The sequence below is a fragment of the Thermobia domestica genome, unplaced genomic scaffold, assembly GCF_964235325.1.
Source record: "Thermobia domestica unplaced genomic scaffold, izTheDome1.hap1.1 HAP1_SCAFFOLD_306, whole genome shotgun sequence".
Lineage (NCBI taxonomy): Eukaryota > Metazoa > Arthropoda > Insecta > Zygentoma > Lepismatidae > Thermobia > Thermobia domestica.
Genome location: NW_027656020.1, coordinates 108,737 through 128,258, shown reverse-complemented (window position 1 = coordinate 128,258; position 19,522 = coordinate 108,737). Strand labels below are relative to the sequence as shown.

Below are 19,522 nucleotides of genomic sequence, written 5' to 3'. Positions count from 1 at the left end.
CAAAAGGCTTTAATGTAGTTACACGAATTCTTATAATCTAACAGAAAATCGCACAAAGTAAATCTTTCCCTTTATATAAATTTGTTGGCTCTGAAAAGAGCCGTTTATGCCAATTTTATATCCAAAATAGGAGGAACCCCAACTTAACCTCCGAAACCGTACAGGGTTCTTCCTTGCCTCTTCAAGGCATACACAACATCCATAGCTGTCACTGTCTTCCTCTTGGCGTGTTCTGTGTATGTAACAGCATCTCTGATTACGTTCTCCAGGAATACTTTCAATACTCCTCGGGTCTCTTCATAAATGAGACCAGAGATACGCTTCACACCACCACGGCGAGCAAGACGCCTAATAGCGGGTTTGGTGATACCCTGGATGTTGTCACGAAGAACTTTACGGTGGCGCTTGGCACCTCCTTTGCCAAGACCCTTGCCTCCTTTTCCACGTCCTGTCATTTCGATATGTTACTGCTTCGCTCACCACACACGAGAAATACAAGCCCAAGCAGCCCAAGACTCGTGGTTTTGTTCCTTCGATCATGCAGGGAAAGCACGGAGGAAAAACACAAAACGTGTCTAAGCCAATGAGAACTGTCTGTCCTTTTCGACTGACTTTATCCAATGAGAAATAGCTTGATTTAACGGTTTTGCTCTTTATATAACTTGACTTCATTCAGCGCGCAATTCAATCATTCATTCAGGACGGAAGCTAAAGCAACTCCACACGGATTGAGAGAAGCAAGCGGTCTCCACGCGTAGAGAAGAATCAGCACACAGGACCACACGAGTCTTTGGAACTGGCAGTGACCGGATAGCTCGCGCTTAATTAGTGATAGTGATAGTGACAGTGTCGTTCAGCGCCGAGTGATAAAGCCACATCCTGTTATGCTAGCTGTCTGAGACTACAGACCAAGACACAACAACCAACTGGTTCTTCTCAGAGCCACAACAGACTTCCTAACTTTACTGACAATCGACTTGGACAGCACTGATCCTATGGATAGTACTCGTCCGGCTCTTATCAGGGCCACCGACTTATGACGTGACCAGGATTGATCGGTTCTTCTCAGAACGGGTCCTTCCGGCTCTTATTAGGGCCACACCTCAGACATAAACTGACTGAACAAAGGATTGTACAGCTCTTGTTAGAGCTGTACCTTCCGGCTCTTTTTAGGGCCAGCGACGAGCTAAATTATTATTTCTCCCTCCCCGACAGAATTGACGACTCACGCACCGAAAGGATTAGTTTGGACTATCAGCTCTCCTGTCCCTCTTGAGTGACCGAGCTTAGAGTAGGCACTCTCGTATGTACAGGCCTTGCCGACAGTCGGAGCGCGAATAGGCTAAACTGATCCCAACGGGACGTCACTATAGGACCCCAACACTAACACTAACACACACACACAACACAGTTGCTCTGGATACCTTGCGGTGTTATACCAAGGAGCCACTTATACACACAAAAACAAATTAATACAGACCCTCTCACCCCTCACCCTAACTGGAAGCGAAGCATACACACACTGAGCTACTGCCTACCTTAAAGAAAGAAACAAAATGAAGCCACACAGGAACACCAGAAGTAGAAGCCAGGCGAGCAAGGAAATGCCCAAAGACGAACAGCAACCAGCAAGAAGAAAACAACGAAATCCCGCACAGACTACACCGGAGAGGAACATGCAACCTACACCGGAACGAGACCCGCCGTCGGATGACGATCTGCCACCAGACGCTACTTTCTCTCCTACAACGGGATCACCTAACTCCAGCTACTCGGAAGCCTTGAAATCTCCTAGCTCACCATCGCATCTAGCCCATTCACCTACCAATAAAACAAGACGCACGAACACCAGAAGTGAATACAACTGCAGCTACAGGGACATTCCTATAACAGCACAGGCGCGGATCCGCCCCACAGCAATCGGCAACCAAGATGGGAGAAAGACCAGCGAACTGATGATACATGACAATCACATAGAAACCTCAGTACCACAAGAGGAGACTAGAGGAAACACACTCAACCCAACGAAGAAAAACACGAAATCCCTCCACCCGAGAGAAGGACCATCTAGCACAGGCGACAACGAGACAAACGAACTCAACAGCCAACAGAGACCTCAAAGCAAGCAAAACAATGTACACAATTCACATGAACGAAGGATCTTCTCTATTGCTATTTTCAACCCAGACCCTCGAAAGACGAACCCAATAACACTAAAGAAAAAGTTTGCAGAAATTAAACCAGCCATCAAAGCCACTATATACAACCTCAATAGAAACAACGGTGTGAAACTAATCTTCAATACTAAAGAAGACAAGACTAAGTTTCTGGATGGATTTACAGTGACGGACTTTGGGCCCAATGCTCAATGGAACACTAATGACTACACAAAACGAACCAACCTGCCACCACAGACGCCACAAGCCACTTTTACATGCGTAGTCCGAGGAGTCCCTGTTCACTTAGACATCGCAGAAATTAAAGAAGATATGATGGAACAACGAATACAATTCACCAATGTTACACGAATGAAATCTGATAGAGGGCCTATCCCACTTCTGAGGATTTTCTCTAGAGACCCAGAGACCATAAACTCACTTATTACCAACGGAATAAATATTGGGATAGCAAGATATAAAGTAGAGAACTCGAAAACCACTGGACGCCCTACACCATGCACACGATGTTTCTCATACGGCCACCACGCAACCAGATGCAACAACGAGGTCACGTGCTACAAATGCGGGAAGAAACACTCACCAAGAACATGCAACTCAGAGGCCACGAAGTCATTCTGCGCAACATGCACAGCTAAAGGACACAGAACCGGAAGTAGCAACTGCCCTGCAAGGCCATACCAGAATGAAGACCACCAAATAAAGAAAGTTATTACACTGCCTAACCAGCAAGACCTCAACAAGGAAACCAGTAATAATGAAGAACACACAGAACCCATAGATGACGAAACGCCACCAGAACATACTACACTGGAGGATACAATGGAGGATCTAAAAAACAAGATACTGCAACTTCAAGACAACATTCTTACATGGGTGAGTAGCACCCTCACTCTAATTCACAAAGATAAGCCCAAGGAACTGATAGACATACTTAGAAGAACAACAGAAGATATATTCAGCGAAAAAATAAACATTATGACTTCCAGAGAAGGCTTTTTGTACGTTGGAAAACAGTACTACCACAGAAACAAAAAACAGAAACCCCACTATAACAAAGATGACTTCACAAACTCACCAGATCCATCTGATGATGAACAATAAAAAGGAGAAGATCAGCAGTAAGCTCCGAATGATGCTCTTCAACATCGAGGGGGCTCGCCAAAAAACTGCAGAACTAACACAATACGCAAGGGACCACAACATCCACATTATAATACTAAATGAAACAATGCTCCGGAAGAACAACTCACTTCACATTCCAGGCTACAATACAGTCCGGCACGATAAAACACAGGCAATAAAAGCTAATGGTGGCACGGCCATATTAATAAAACAGGGCATCAACTACACGGAATATCCTATACCTCCAGATATCAAATGTGACTCCCAAACCCCCATCCTGATCCAAATCCACACAGAAAATCCTTTCTACCTAGCCACACTATATAACTCACCAAACCTAAACGTTGAAAACTCCTTCCCCATCCTAAACTACCTCTCCCAGTTCAGAAGAATTATCGTAGCCTCGGACATAAACAGCCAGCACCAGCTAATAGAAGACCCCATTACCAACAACAATGGAAGAAAGTTAATCGAATATCTAGCCATGACCACATGGATGAATGCCAGAATTCCTGGACCTACCAGGAAAGCACGCAGAATTAACGAAATAGACACCAAGCCCGACAAAATTCTCACGTCACCCCAAATGCTACCAAAAACCGAGTGCCATGCTCCCGACTTCGCCACCGGGTCGGACCATGCCATAATCCCTTTCACAATACATGGGACGCACATAGAAGAAATAAACACAAAAACAATATATAGATATGACAAAACGAACTGGGAAGACTTCAGGAACACAATTAGTGACCAAATAATCAACTTACAAATAGACGCAACCCCGGAATCAATAGAAGCAGCTAATCAACGTCTCACCGAAGCAGTACAAGCAGCTATAGAAGAACACATTCCAACATCTTGCATCAACCCCCAGGAAGAAAGGCTTCCAGAAGACATCATAACCAAAATCAAAGAGAAAAGAGAACTTCATCGGATACATAAGATCCACCCAAACCCAAATACAAAAAACGCCATTAATAGGCTACAACGGGAAATAAAAGAAGACATCATCAGACACAATGAATCAAAAATAAACAGAATATGTAGTCACCTCGAGGAATTACAAAGAAGTAATCCGAGAAAGTTCTGGAAAACCATCAAAATGAGGTACAGCCGCCGCACAGCAAACCCCAACCCGCACAAGATAGACAACAGAGACTTACCAACTGTAAATGATAAACTACAGTATTTCGAAGACATTATGAGGAGAAAATATGCTCGAGCCACCAACGCAACAGCACAACAAAGAGACATAGAAAACCGAGCACATCTCATTACCAATATTATTAACCACCATCAAAACCTGATAGAGGCTGACAAGCTCGACAAACACCCAGGAGATCACAACATACTACTAAAAGATATCACACATGAAGAAGTAATTAATGTTCTTAGAAAGAAAAAATGCACTGCTCCAGGTCCGGATAGGATCACCGCTCTCCATATCAAGAAATCCCCGGAAACTCTCACCCGCAAACTCACAGAACTATACAACGCCACTCTAGCCACTGGGTATATACCAACAACGTGGAAGCAAGCACACACCATACTAATCCTGAAGCCAGGGAAGCCACCCACACTCTCCAATAGTTATAGACCTATCACGCTCACACCCACCTTCTCCAAGCTCATAGAGAAAATAATAGTAAACAGGATTCACGCATACATGGACGAGAGTAAACAACTTAATAAACAACAGGCAGGTTTCAGACCAACATACAACACAATCCAACACACCATAAGAATATTCAATGACGCTCAGGAAGCCTTCAAACGGAAGCACAAATTAGGAGCCATGTTCTTTGACCTGAGCAGTGCATTTGACACTGTGTGGCACGAGGGGCTCTTGTATAAGCTGACAAACCTCAACCTCCCAACAACAATAATACGATGGATCTACTTCTTCCTTAAAAACCGGGAAACAAGACTTAAATTCCAAGATAAGCTGTCGAACCCCATTCCCATAGAGAGAGGCGTTCCTCAGGGATCCACTCTTGCACCACTCTTATACATCGTGTATGTTAACGACACTCCAAAAAACGATAACACTCAGCTGGCATTATACGCAGATGACACGGCCTACTGGACCACATCCCGCATCACCAAGAACATTCTAACTAAGCTAGAAAAACAAGCAGACAGTTTCTCCAAGTGGTGTAAGGAGTGGCATCTGGAGATGAACTCTGCCAAGACTCAGCTACTCATATTATACCCAACAGCCAAAGGCACCAGGAAAAATAAAAACAGAACCATTAAAGTCAACAACGTACGGATCAAGCCTCAAAACAATGCCACCTACCTAGGAATCACGTTCAACAACAGACTGAGTCTACACCAACATACTAAGAAACTAAAAAGTAAAGCAATTAAAATCATGCATTTACTTAAACCAATTCTGAAAAACGCCAACAACACAGCTCAGGTTAACTCAAGAATCTACAAAACGATTATAAGATCTAATCTCACCTACGGCTCCCCACTCTTCACTAAGCAAGACGTCGAAAGACTGAAACGTACGGAAAGGTACTGGATAAGAATAACGATGGGAGAAACACACACAGATGAGGCATATCAAATATATAAACTCAAAAAGCTCAACGAGTTCATATCATATCTAAACAGAAAGTTCGCCAATAGATTGATTGCATCAAATTTTTTCAAAGAACACTACGCAACAATACCAAATACAGAAAACCCCAACACCATTATCGAAACACTAGCAAACATCGCTAAAAACTAAACTAAACCAAACTATTAAAAAAAAAAAAAAAAAAAAGTTTTTGGACTCAGTGGCGGAGCTTACGGGCTTGAGCGCCTCAACACTGGATTACGGCCAAGCTGTTCTACAGGGAAGATCAAGAAGAAAGATAAATAAACAACGCTAGCTTCCAGTAGAAATCCGATACCTTTAATCCCAACTCCTATTCACATACCCAATCCATAGGCCCGCTAACTAGCACCACAAAAACAAAACACAAATAACACCATGGACAAAGTAGCCCTACTGGCTAGACGTCCTTCCCATGCTGGGAAAACAGACTTTGACTTTGACTTTGACTTTGAGCGCGCAATTATTTGAAACAAGTCGTGACAGTTGCAATGGCACGTACCAAGCAGACAGCTAGGAAATCTACTGGAGGCAAAGCTCCTCGAAAGCAGCTTGCCACCAAAGCTGCAAGAAAGAGTGCTCCAGCTACCGGTGGAGTGAAAAAGCCCCATCGTTACAGGCCTGGTACTGTGGCTCTCCGAGAAATTCGTCGTTACCAGAAGAGCACTGAATTGCTCATCCGCAAGCTGCCCTTCCAACGACTCGTCCGAGAAATTGCACAAGATTTCAAGACAGATCTTCGCTTCCAAAGCTCAGCTGTCATGGCTTTACAGGAGGCAAGTGAAGCTTACCTTGTAGGGCTTTTCGAAGACACCAACTTGTGTGCTATTCACGCAAAGAGAGTCACAATCATGCCTAAGGACATTCAGCTTGCTCGCCGCATCCGTGGGGAACGTGCTTAAGTTTGAAGTTCTGGCACTGAGTTCAAAAACGGTCCTTTTTAGGACCAATACACTACTTAGAGATGCTGTTATCCTAACAAGGATCTTGTCCATACTTGTTATCTTTTTTTTTTAAATTCTCACGCCGTATGTTGCATAGTTAATACATCTACCTTCGTTTTCCTGTCGTTTCGTATATCATCCTATCTTTCAAGTATATTCTTTAGTTTTCCCCTATGTTTACCGATTGATTATCTTCGTTTTATGTGGTCAAGGGTTCGATTTTGCCATATGTTGCATAAGTTAACTTCGATTCAACCACTGTTTGCCCTTCTCAACGTTATTAATCTGATAGAACTCGCAGGCGAAATATGTACTTCTTCCAAGGTAGCAAAAGTAATATTATTTTGTCAGAGGTCGCTGCTGTTGAATGCAAACGTTAAACTAAACTTTCTTTAAGTGTCTGTTTGTACTTAACATCAGTTCAATTGTACACCTACATTTCTGCTGGTGTTACTATTTTTCTTTATAGCAATATTACGAATTATAAGACGGTATCCGTGGTTATTAGCGTGTTCCCTTTTCCTAACACTTTCTCATTACACCAGTATTTCCATCATTCATTAGGCGTAATCACCCGTCTCCTTTATCATAAAAATCATAATAGTACGACGTTAAATTGAAACATAGTCTACTTCACTTTCACGAGTTGTAATAAGTTCGAACATTTCTTTCACCCCAGCCTTGAAAAGAGTTGATTTTAGTTTAGTGTCCCTTTCAGCAGCAAGGCTGTTTCAAACGTGGACCTACTTATTAACGTGCAATGCGAAACATTTGAGCTCCCACCGAGAATCGAACCCAGTCAGCCTGCAAAAGTTTTTCTAACAAATGCATTAAGTGCGTTTTCTGTACTGTTTCGCTACTTGAAGATAGGAACAAGGAAAAAGTAAGTGATCACAAATTGACATTACGTAATGTGTTCCCCATTTTTTTTCGAGTACACCATTCTTGACACCCGTGAAAGCTTTCTTTCCCCACCCTCAATTCCCCTCTGTTATAAAGCACTTACATCAAGAAGTGCTTCGGTTAAAAAGAAAACTCAAAGTCCCTTGCGTGTATACTATACATTGCTATGAATGAACATGTGATAATGATAGGAAAAGCACAATTTTACTCTTCTCAAAGTATTTGATGGCTCTAAAAAGAGCCGTTTTAAAATGTCAGATGATTTACTGACACATTTACTTCTTCTTTGGTGCAGCCTTCTTAGCACTTTTCGGTTTTGCTGTAGCCTTCTTTGGCTTCGGGGCCTTTGGCTTCTTGGGAGTTTTTGCCTTCTTCACTTTAGATGGTGATTTCTTAGGTTTGGGAGCAGCAGCCTTTTTCTTTTCACCAGTCTTCTTGGGACGTTTAGCTGCTGGCTTTTTCGCAGGCTTCTTCTCCTTTGATGCTGATCGTTTCGCCTTGGTTGAAGATCCACCTTCAGGCTTCTCCTTCAGCGATGAAGCACTAAGCTTAAACGATCCAGATGCACCTTTTCCCTTGGTCTGAACCAAAGACCCAGAAGCAACTGCACTTCTCAAGTATTTCTTGATAAATGGAGCAAGCTTCTCGGCATCCACTTTGTAGTTCTGAGAGATGTATTTCTTAATAGCTTGCAGTGAACTTCCTCCCCTTTCCTTCAAATTCTTGATGGCGTTGTTCACCATTTCTGATGTTCTTGGATGAGAAGGTGTTGTTTTTGGTTTCTTAGGCTTTGCAGACTTCTTAGGAGAAGCCTGTGCCGGGGCTGCAGGTGCTGATGCCGTATCTGCCATTGCTTTCTGCAATAAACTCAACGATACTGAAGAATGAAATTTTCGCTAGCAGGCAGCGTTGAGTTTGGTTACGGAGCGCGGACCGGATAGAAAGCACTTGCTGAGGCGGGCTGAGGTAAACAGAAGTTCGTAGTTGCCACAACGATAAGTGTGTTTCCTTCTATTTTGATAAACGATTTTTTTCAGGTATTCAATGAATGCACCAGATCCTATTCTTCCTTACTGGCTAGAAGAAACTTTATTCCACATAACTCAAAAGGCATTTGTTTTTATTCGCTTTTCTATTTTATGTTTCAGTCATTGCTAAGTCGGTCACACTACTTTTTCACCCTCCTTGTGCTTATAATTTTCATAATTTAACATGGAAATACTTATCAATAAATAATTATATTACCATGGTAATTAACTTCAATCCTTCCTGTGATTATACGCAAAGTACCATCTTCGTACTGCTTACTATAGTTCAATGAAGGGAATCTATAAAGTAACGCGTGTCGCACACATCTGCCTTGCAAACTCCCTGGCCTACTTCCAATGTATAGACTTTTATTTCAAATCCTGATTTAATTTCATAATTTTCTGTAGATTTTAACATTTTATTACCCAGCTTCTTAATACGAATGACAATCAAGCCTAAATATTTATTCCCTTTAACTTTATTTTTCTTTTTTATTTTGTGCCTTGTTTCATATTTGTTCTTACGTTAGCAATTAACGCACTTACCGTAGTTATGTATGAACAGGTTGTTTCTATATTTATTTTATTCCAAATAAATTAAATATATATACGGATTATTTTATGGTAGTTGATATTTTCTGTTGTTTCCTACGTGAATTGAGGAAACGCACGGACTTTCGCCTAATTCTTGTGCTACTTTCATATGTCTGTATCTGTCGAATGCTGTCGATCTGTCGAAATGTGTATTACTATCTGTCGATTCATCGAGTGAACTGAATTCGTTAACCATTTCACCAGGCGCGCATGCATTTTTTTTTCTTCTAAGGGATCCAAGCTTCGGGGGGCAAGGTTCCAATACTACAAGCCACTATGTCTATATACTATTATTCTGCATTCGAAAACACGATAAATATTCCACTTACTTTTTCACAAAAACATGATACAGACAGAGTACAGATGAAGTGTAAGATCAGATTTATATTGATGATACATCAATATTTTCCCTGTTAATAACTACATTTAATGAGAAAGTCTGCAAATGTATGTTCACTTAGGAACTTTTGCGAGGAGTCCGCACCCGGTGGACACCCCGTGAGTACGCCTCTGCACTTGACTATACTTCGAATTATACTGCAAACAGTTGTATTTTAGTTTCCCCGTTTAGTTCATCGATATCATTAACACAAAGAAAATAGATGTTATAGATGCGTATTCTCAGTTCTCGCTTTATATCCGGACGTCTGCAAAAATCTACTCCTTTTCTTTCTTTCACGCATCCACCAAACTAACAATGATTTGTATTATAATATTTGCGCATAAAATGTATATCTCATACCTTCCATGTTCTCAAGTATTCATAGACAAAAACGGTTACTTTCTGCGAACAAATTGTCCAAACACAGTGCAAATGTCATCTATAGATTGTCCTGGTTCCGTCTGCGTGTACATAACAATGCGTCATAATCATACATTGCACATTAAGGATATCAATTAATCTTCACAAATTCCTAGATATGCCTGGCAAAAGTTCCGCGTGTTGTAAGGATATTACATTTGTACTACCGACAAGGTGGTATCTTCCAACATTGAAGTTCAATAAACCCCAAATGTGTCGGTTATAGTATTTGATTTCTTGTCTCATTGTTTGCGTCAGAGATGTCTTCTCAAGTTAGGATTTACGATACATACAGGATGAGTTGTATATATTGTTGCTGCCAGCTCTATATTAATCCCATATTTGTAAACGAATAAAAACAGTATTCTAATTATAACAATGTGCTCACAATTAATTTTATTCTTAATTGTTATACGTATTGTTGATTAAAAATGAAAATGTTGCTAAGTGAATTTTATTAATATTTTCTGTTGCGTGATATAGGAAGTGAGTGAAATATTGGAGGAATATAGTGTGCGTAGCAGATGATGTGCAGTGGCTTTGGATCGCCTGTGATAAGGTAAGGCATTTGCTATTTTAATTAACGCATTTTATATACTGTAATCCTAATTATTTTTATGTGAATGTGCTTACTACTTGTGTATTCAGTGGGACCGATGTTTTAATATGTATGGTCAAGCAGTGTCGAGCCTGGTCAGTGTGTGGATAGGTGACCATTTTTTGTAAATCGATAACATTTAACTTTGTAAACACGGATGAAGTAGAAGTATATTTATTTTATTTTTTACCTCAAATATGTAGGACACTTCTCCTTTGTACATCAATTATTATTATTAGTTCAACTTGTTTACAAGTTAAATGAAAAGAATAGTCGTTATCGTGTGATGATTGTGCTCATTAGGCTAAAGAAGACTCGTGATAAGAAAGAAAAGAAGAACGGTGCTCAAGTTTCGTCACAGCATATTCTCAAAAATTTACAGGCAAAATTCAGTGTTCTGCATGAAAAGGCATATTTGTACGAAAAAAAAAAATTCTGCAGACGACAGAATTAAATAAAGTAATACACATGTATTTTAGAGTTACTGGTGTAAAATCATTACAAGTGCTTTGCCAGGTGGCCAATAAAAAGCACGAATACTATTTAAGGGAGCCAAAACAGGAGAAAGCTGGGGGCCTGAGCGATAGCAAGAATGTGCGTCCAAAGTGAACAGGAGCGAAGGCGACGCGGGTATACGTATAAGCAAGGGTAGTGGAAACCAGTTAGTTTTCGAGTTTCAATAGCACTTGTCATGCATCCATACTAGTAGCGCCCCGCTTGTAAACATTAAGTACACTATGCAAGAATACACCGCCGGTGGAAAATAGTACCTAATACAGTTATCTTTCATATATACTGACTTATTTTACAGTAGTAACCCAACACTAGTAAACGTAAAATAAAAGTGTATAACTTTATATTTAATTCTATCGCCTGGCTTAGTTTTTCACCTGTAAGATGTACTTATTTAGAGCAAGTTTCTTAACTAGCAAATTAAACCGAGAACCACAGCAACCATATATATATTCTTATGATGTACTTTTCTTTGAGTGGTGTTCTCTGTCTATTGAATAACATTTTCTCAGTTTAATGCTAGCAAAAAACAAAACAAAATCAAAGTGTTTCTATATAAATTTAGTTCACCGTGTTGTAATATCACATGGAATTGAAAAACGAATAGTCGAACCTCTGCTATCTCGATCAAACTTCTCAGGATGATATACTGACTTACCGCAGAAGTTCGACTGAATACGTTTCTCAGTTCCATGGGAGAACCTGGAGAAGCAAAAGCCTGCGCAACGGAAAATACTAAATAAACTTGTAGAGCAGGTCAAGATGTATCATCATGCCAAGTTTCATTCAGATCAGAGAAGTTTGGCTGCAGCCATTTTCATTACAAAGCACAAAATGGATGGTCCCTAATCTCGAGAATCTTCACAATTGTCGACGAGTTGAACTGCACTCATCTGATCAAAATCAAACTTAAAATGACAGTTCACTTTCAACTGTTAAATAATATGATATGCAGGCTTCTGCTTTCCTAGTTACAGTCTATCCACTGTGGTATGCATATTAGTAGAAATGTGAGAGTGCATATTTATTAAAGATTTGCTTCAAAAAGCGATGAAAGACATAGGCATTGCCGCGGGCGGTGATAACAAGATGCCGGAAAACGAACAAGCAGAAAGAATATGGGCTGAAGAAGTGTAAACGACGACGCGGCGGCCCGTAAAGGTGTTGCCGTCCTATTAAATGAATAATATCAAAAGAAAGAAAAAAAAAGTAAAAAATTTCGCGCTCGTAATCAAGACAGAAAGCAACTAAAGGAAATCTTTGTTTTACGTCCCACGTTATGCCGCTTAGGCTAAAAGAGGCGCTGATTATGAGAAATGATTGAAATGGTGGTGGAATGAAGAAAGTGGGAGGAAACGGGAGAACCCCGCGGTAACCCACCGCACATAGTTTTTGTCCACCATAAAGTTAACTTGGCGGGGGCTCAAGACAGAAAGACGGTTGCAAAAACAAATAAACGATGTTGCATCCCGTAAAAATGTTCGCGACCTATGAAATCAATATTTTTTCTTAAAGAAAAAAAAAGAATTAAAAAGAGAAAAAAAGGTCAAAATTTCGCGCTCGCTTCGCTCGCGATCAGCAGAGAAAAGAGGACGTGACGCACCCCTAAAAGTGTTGGCGACCGATTGAATAAATATTGTGGGTAAAAAAAAAAAAAAAAAAAAAAAGTCAAAAATTTCGCGCTCGCTTCGCTCGCGATCAGCACAGAAAGAAGGACGTGACGCGCCCCTAAAGGTGTTGGCAACCGATTCAATACATATTGTCGGTAAAAAAAAAAAAAAAAAAAAAAAAAAAAACGCTCGCTTCGCTCGCGATCGACATGAAAAAGGCAACGACGTGACGCCCCGTAAAATTGTCGGCGACCTATTCAATCAATATATTCGGTTGAAAAACAAAGTCAAAAGTTTCCCAATCGCTTCCCTCCCGATCGACATAAAAAAAAGGCAACCCCTTCACCTCTCCTTATGCATTCATCAGTAAACATACAACCATAGATCACAATACCACTCACATCACCTATCAGTTCTCCACGTCCATCAAGATCCAATCATCGCCCTGGCCCTTTATGATGATACACAACATTACATGTTATTGTGTGCATTGCCCCGCGTTACAATACATGACCAAAAAAAAGAGAAAAAGAGCTGCACTGCCTTCAGTGTAGACATGTTCGTATTCGTAGAAAATGATTTTAGGTACACGATAGTACAGTAATCTATCTTCACATGCTTCAGATGTGAACGATACCTACACATGAAGAGGGCTCCCGAGGTTTCCTTTTCCAATAGGATGGAGCTCCACCACACTTGCAGAATGACGAGAAGTTATGTTAATAAATATATCCCAGAGTGTTTCGTAATCCCATTCTTTTTCGAACACCCTGTATATAGATCCTCTAATTATAACTGCAAACAAAATGTTGATTTTGCAATTGCTTCCATGAGAGAATATTCTGTGCACTTTCTTTCTGAAGGGCCGGGCCTAAACGTTTTCCTTAATCATTAAATTTAGTAGTTATCTACAATTACATAGTTTTCCATTGTTCTCAAAATAAAGATTTTTCTCTATGAATTGTTGAATGTTGCTAGGGATATTGAAGTAATTCTTTTTAGTGTTTTTTTCTTTACAATAATGTACTGAACGCCTGCATTAAGGAAGTTCGTGTGTCCATCTTGCAAAATGTTTCGTCTTTTTTCATGCCCACTAAGGTAAATATTCATTTTGCTCTTTTCTCTGTATGCAAACCACATTTCTTAAAGGCAACATTTTCATACAAATGTAGTACTAAAAACTTCTAATTGGCAACATCTGGGCTGCGAAGAGGAAAAAGAAAGAAATCTCGTACGTATTCGCGCGCAATTCGGAATTAGCCAATGAAAAGCACAAAAGCGGCCACCATCTCTCTCTCTTTCTTATTAACGGTTTTGTACTTTCTGCAGTTCTATCAGTGCTGCTAACCTCTTACTATATCATTGAATATGTATGTTTAGATATATATATATATATATATTTTTTTTTTTTTACAAAAAATCATACTACTACGGAATAATATTAAATGCCTTTAAACCCTCATTTCTGTTTGCACTTTCTGTTACACTACCTTCCCCGAACTTCTTTCAAGTTATTAAGTGCAGAACGGGGAGTTATACATATTTACTTGCGCTTTCACAATATCTGCACATTGTGTAATAATAGGAGACGTATAAAATAAAACTATATACTAATACGTATATATATATATATATATATATATATATATATATATATATATATATATATATATATATATATATATATATACAGTACACATTCCACTATCCGAGGCTTTCCTTTTCTTTTCTTGCTGACGATAAATTACGCTTTTAGAAATGTTGTCTGAAAACAATAAGAATATGTGCAAAAAATACAATCAGAGGTAGAGGTCTTTAACAGGAAATAAGCAAGGGAGTTGAAAAATTTTTTATGCATGTAAAAAATATAGACATGAACCAACTTGTGAAATAAAAAGACCAGAAAACTACTCTTTCTAAATTATGTGTAAACTTTTTACCGAAAACGAAAGTTGCACGAAAGACTTTTTGTCCGTTTTTTGGCCTCCGGTGCTTGGGGTCCCTGATTCAATCCCAGCTCGTGCCGTGTGAACTTTGTCGTGCATAAAGACCGTGCTCATGGGTTTTCTCGGGTTTCTCCCGTTTCCTCCCACTTTCTTCATTCAGTACTCATCATCACCGTCTCCTTTAGCGTAACCGGTATAAGTATGCGACGTAAATCTAAATATTTCATTTCATTTCCCTTTTCTGCTCATACTGCTGATTATGCGCGATTATGCCAACATCCAACTCCGCGGATAATCGTGCGATTACTGTATATACAACTAATACAGATACAACTAATTATATTATCAGTTACAGTATCGGTTTTTATTTACTAATTTGCCTCACTTTATTTGCATCCCTGCAGTAAATAATTCTTATCGATAATAGTTAAAATGTATATTACATTTTAGTGCTTCACGACTGAATGATCATCTGCCTTACGTTATCTCGCAGCTGAAGAGAATGCTACACTGAAAACTACCTTGCGTTATAAAGGGTAAGTGAAACATATCTTAAAAATATCTTTCATACATTTCATTGTGTACATTAAAGAATGTAAGTTTGCCTTTTTCCTGTAATCAATACTTAATAAAGGATTTATTTTTATTTATTTATATACAATTTCATACGTGGTTCGTGATAGTAAACTCGATAGGACACAGTGGCACTATGAACATCCGAATCACTCATCATTCGAACATTCAAATATTTATTCGAATATTAGTATATTCCAAGTAATGTTAACGACGTTAATATGCTTGCCTTTATAGTTAATAATGTCAATTCTTACTTAAAACATACTTCCTTAACAGGACATTGAAGAAAAGGTAGTTGCCAACGGCCATACCATGCTGAATATACCGGTTCTCGTCCGATCACCGAAGTCAAGCAGCATCGGGCCTGGTCAGTACTTGGATGGGTGACCGCCTGGGAACACCAGGTGCTGTTGGTATACTTTTTCTAATTTTGTTTTTCACAAAGACGAATATTCTCACATCGTTCACCACGATAATTTCGTAATCATGCATTACTTAAAACAATTAGCAACGCTTTCCACGCGCTGGTCTTTTTGAGTATTCACCGACAAACCTACGTAGCTACAATAACTCACTCGAAGCCATATGCATTCGCCAACGGCCATACCATGCTGAATATACCGGTTCTCGTCCGATCACCGAAGTCAAGCAGCATCGGGCCTGGTCAGTACTTGGATGGGTGACCGCCTGGGAACACCAGGTGCTGTTGGCATCTCTTTTTCAAATTTCATTATCCTTCAAGTACGAAAATACTAGAAACATTAATTTTATAGTACTTTCAAGAGATAATTTATCAACATTATTTCATAGCGATTAATCGATATTCTAAGCGTTATACCCACTATTTCTTACACTAACAGCCTGTTTATTTGCACGGCACATTAAAATAACCTGATTTCCGATCCGTGTGCACCTACTACTATACTTAACACGGAATGTATTACCACTTTTTAAAAGTAAATTATTATGACTAAGTGTAGATCTCCGGCGAGTAAATGCCTTTCGTATACAAGCACGACACATCTCCGCTATGTGCTTTACTTTTTTACTAACAGCATATAGAAATTGGATTTCAAGGTGTTTCTACATAACAGAATGAAGCAAATTTCGTGATTTAACTCTTTCGAATAATGTGTTGGTCCTGACAAGGACCGTTTGAAATGAAAAATCTTGAAGAAGATTTTTACTTAGAGCTTGTGTACTTGGTAACAGCCTTCGTACCCTCACTTACAGCGTGCTTGGCAAGTTCACCAGGCAAAAGAAGGCGCACAGCTGTTTGGATTTCCCGGCTGGTGATAGTTGACCGCTTATTGTAATGGGCCAAACGAGAAGCTTCAGCAGCAATACGCTCGAAGATGTCATTAACAAAGCTGTTCATGATACTCATAGCTTTGCTAGATATGCCAGTGTCAGGATGCACTTGCTTCAAAACTTTGTAGATGTAAATGGCATAGCTCTCCTTCCTCCTCCTCTTCTTCTTCTTATCTCCCTTGGAGATATTCTTTTGGGCTTTACCAGCCTTCTTTGCAGCCTTTCCGCTAGTTTTTGGTGGCATGATGACTCACTCGTTCAGCAAAATTAGATGTGTCCGCCGATTTATCGACTTCATTTAAATTACAGTACGTGTTTCAATTCGCGCCAACTGCCTTGCTTTTCATTTGATGCACTCGGGTGCACGCTTGAAGTAGTAACAAAACTGACTTGATTCTATCTAGAATTCAATTCATCTGATCTGGCGAATTGAGAGTCAGGATGTTGGAGCTGCCGTCGATAACCTTCTTATGACTGTGGATACCTAACGGTGACAACTAAGCAGTCGCTACTCATTGAGAAGCTTACTGTGCTGCAGAGCTAAGAAGAATGAAGATTTGAAGCAGTTAGACGCTGAAAGAAGAGACTCAATCTAAGTGTTATTAACAGGATAGTCTTTTAAGATAATCCTGCTTTAAAGAGAAGAGACTGTTTTTGAAATAAAAATTGCTTCAACACACACTCACACACACCGCTTCCTGGAGAAATAAGCATTGCTTTCCGTCGGCTTGACCCCCTATTGTGCGTCAAGCTTCGCGCTGGCCATATAGGTTGAACAGCCTTTGGCGACAGTCGGCTGACGGGATCGCTCTGTTATCTCTCTGGGATAGCATTAGTGAAGCACCTACACAAAACTAGAGAGACTTTCCCTCAATTAGTTTCCGGCCCTTATCAGGCCCACATTCACTATGCCACGCCAAAAGAAGAAGTCACCCACAAGAAGACCGGGAAGGGAGCCATCCCAAGCCCGCAGAGACTGCAGCGAGGACTCAAGAAAGAAGAAGACGTCCACATACCAGATGAAGAACACTTCAAGAGAACCCTCCAGGGAAGAAGAAATAGGACGAGAAACTCCCAGCAGGAGAGAAGTAAATGAAGAAAGAAGAAACGACCAGCAACAGCCAGACACTCCATCTGCGCAACAAGAGGCAGTGCCGCAAGTGAAACTCTTCGAAGTCACTTACACAACAGAAGAAGTTCTTGACATTATAGCTGAAAAGATGGACACCTCAGAAGTACGTATCACAAATAGAGGATACAAGAGGTTCAGGATTGACTTCGCCACACCAACAGCACGAGATGTTTTTCTGCGCATCTTCGAAGCCAAACACTTCGGTGACAAAGCAATAATGCTCCAATCCAGAAGACAAGAAACAGCAGAAGCCACCACACCAAAAGATGTGACATCCAAGACTCCCGGCCCTTTCAAGGACCAGACGTCTCCACACCCAAAAGTAGACAATGAAGTCAATGAACCAGTTGCCGAAGAAGAGTTCACACTAGTGAAAGGCAAACGCAATAAGAAGACGAAAGCAGACTCGCCGTCACAGCAAGATGAACCACAAACAAAGAAGAATGAATGCAACAAGAGATCCCACCGAAAGCGACCAATATTCACGTGTGTTATCAAGAAAGTACCAGTCACCACAGATGTTGATAGTTTCAAATCTGAGTTAAGGAAACTGAGAGTCAACTTCACAAATGCAGTGAGGATTCAAACCCAGAAAGGACCAGCACCCTTACTCAGATTGTTCTCAGAAGATCCCGTTCAAATAAATAAATTGATAACCCACGGAATCTCCATAGGGACGACACACCACAAAGTCGAAACATCCAGAGCACCGCCACGGCCGATGCCGTGTTACAAATGCTACCAATATGGTCACCAGAGAGCTCTGTGCAAAAACAGAAGAGTGTGCCATCGTTGCGGGAAGGAACACGAAGACACCTGTAGCAACCCAATTGACAGCAACTTCTGTGCAACCTGCGGGAAAGCAGGCCACAGAACAGGGAACAGCAACTGCCCAAAAAGACCACGACAAACTCGAACCATAGCTGTGAAAATACTAACAGAAGACCAGATTACTCAAAAAGAAGAAACTGCAAAACAGCAAGTTTTAGACGATGGCCCTAATAAGGACCAGAGCAGCAAACAAGAAGAAAGAAGAAATAAAGAAGAAACGCCCAGAGTAACCACTCAGGAAGAGAAAATCGCTGAAACCCTCCAGAAACTTATTGATGACGCCATGCATATAGTCACCAACAGAGTTATCAAATGGATTACTTCAGTTTTAGCCTTGACAATAGAACCGGCAAACCATCAACGACTAAACAGAGCAATACAGGAAGCCACAAAGAAAATCTACCGGCAATCCCTCAACCCCATTTTAACAACAGATGGGCAGTTATACGTTCCTTCTCTGCAGCGCATCACTGGAGCCAACGCAGAATAAAAAAAAAAAAATTCTGCAGACAGATGACGACACAAGCACCGACCAAAGGATCAAGAAGACGGCCAAACTTGCATGTTTAAAAAAAATAACAGTCTTCCCCACTAACAAAACACCTCCCAAATACAGACAACACAGATAGCTTAACATATACAGATAGGTTTTAAAAATTTAAATTAAAAGCATAAAATAACTTAGTAATTTATTAATACAGACATTTTTACATGGATTTTCACCACCCTTCTCAAGTGGTTTTGCCATGTAAATACTATTGCATGCAGCATGACCGATAAAGGGGGTTTTTTCCTGGTTCCCAGGTTTTTTGTCCCTCTATCAA

General features: G+C 40.3%; 2 non-coding genes across 2 annotated transcripts; both read left to right on the top strand.

Annotated features, from left to right (window-relative positions):
- The first annotated feature begins 15,721 nt into the window (after positions 1-15,721).
- On the top strand, positions 15,722-15,840 carry LOC145676705 (5S ribosomal RNA). The gene has a single exon (XR_014129441.1). It is a non-coding gene; the product is annotated as a 5S ribosomal RNA (ribosomal RNA).
- Positions 15,841-16,017: 177 nt separating this feature from the next.
- On the top strand, positions 16,018-16,136 carry LOC145676692 (5S ribosomal RNA). The gene has a single exon (XR_014129428.1). It is a non-coding gene; the product is annotated as a 5S ribosomal RNA (ribosomal RNA).
- The last annotated feature ends 3,386 nt before the right edge of the window (positions 16,137-19,522 follow it).